This window comes from Rhagoletis pomonella, unplaced genomic scaffold (genome assembly GCF_013731165.1).
Source record: "Rhagoletis pomonella isolate Grant_MI unplaced genomic scaffold, Rhpom_1.0 Rhpom_scaffold_00006, whole genome shotgun sequence".
Taxonomy (NCBI): domain Eukaryota; kingdom Metazoa; phylum Arthropoda; class Insecta; order Diptera; family Tephritidae; genus Rhagoletis; species Rhagoletis pomonella.
Window position 1 is genome coordinate 37,930,162 of NW_023458560.1, and position 1,649 is coordinate 37,931,810.

A 1,649-nucleotide genomic window follows, 5' to 3' on the forward strand; every position below is an offset into this window, starting at 1 on the left:
GCTTTATCCCGCATGGGCGTTGAAACCAAAACAATGCAATAAAGAATGCCATTAAATTTAAGTTCAGCGACCTTAGCATAAGATTTGCGATAGTACAAAGAATTCAGAATTCTGCGCCTAGCTGAAGTGATCATTTGTGTTGCGAGAATCCAATTAGTGTGCAAAATTCAAAACAATACACAAATCCAAAACAAAAAAAATAAAATAAATAAAAAGCCATGTTGATTAAGAAAATCTTTGGATGACGCAATCCGGATGAACCCCAAGGACCAAACAGACGGCACACTTGCTGCGGCTGATCGTCAATTCAATGATTAGAAATTATGTACATCGCGGCTCGCATTCTAATGTTTAAGAAATGAAGTTGCAGGTGAGCCAAAAAAATGCAACCCTTTTCCATAACCATGGGGCCCACATGTATTTATGTACTTAAGGTCGTACGTGAAACTTAATTCGGTTCAAAGCACGTTTTATCACTTTTGCTCACCCTCCAAAGCTTGAGCTAAATATTACTTAAATGAAACAATGAGTTGTGTCGTATGTTCGGTGCTTTACCGCATTCGCTAATTACAATCGTACATACATATTTAAATTTTTATTGAACGATTGGCATAGTTTTCTTTCGTTTTGTATGTATTCATTGAAAAAATAGGTGCTGCAAATCTCACGTGCTTGAGTTTATTTATTTGAAAATTTTGTTGCTTGCGAAGAGTGAGAGCTTCCAATCTACCACTATTTACTTCTGCTATTTGCATATATTGGGCAGCTATACTTGGAATATCCACGCAGTAAACTTCCCCTTTTTAGAGGCTCTTTCTGAGATCTGTTCCGCTCACTCGTATTTTGAGCAGCCTGGTACTCATTCACCGCTGGCCGAAAACGAATTTTGACTTGGTGTCTTTCGAATAGAAGGATAGAAGAGCCCCCGTATAGGAGCTCCTTCTCCGCGGAAGAGCTTGGACTGCTCAGTCGGGGCGCTGTCATAATGGTTGGTTGTGGGTAAGATCATCGCTTTTCACAGTGCAAGCCGATTTACGTGAAGTACCGTAGAAATACAGTCTTTTAGCGCCGACTGCAAACGCTGTCGACGGTCCACGTAGCACCCTATCCTAGGACGCCCTTCCAATCCCTCTAAAATGGAGGGGCATGCTTTTTTTTTTAAGGAGCTGGTCGACTTCGACACGTCACGCAACATGGTAAATAAGAGTATCTGACACAAGCAACGAAATACCGAAAACTCTATCAGAAAACAATGAAATTATTCAAATTAGACTAAAATTACACCCGTTTCCCGTATAACGGTAAATTTCAGAAATGCGAAAACTCCGATATTTCAATAACTGAGGACGCTAATTTACTCCAAGTTAATAGTTACAATAAACTCCTAACAATACAAAACACTGCTATAGACTTTTAGGAACTGGGCGTGGCACCGCCCACTTTATGACTATAAAGGTGTATCTCGGTAACCACTTTATCGATTTCTACCAAACTTGGTTCAATTATTACATTAAGTAGAGGGTGGTAACTCAACTCAGAGTTGAGTTATTGAGTTGATTCCTATAAGTGAATCGGTAACTCAGACTCCCTGTCCAAAAAAAATGTAACTCAGTAACTCAGTTGATGCCGTAGGGCTCACATGAATCAAT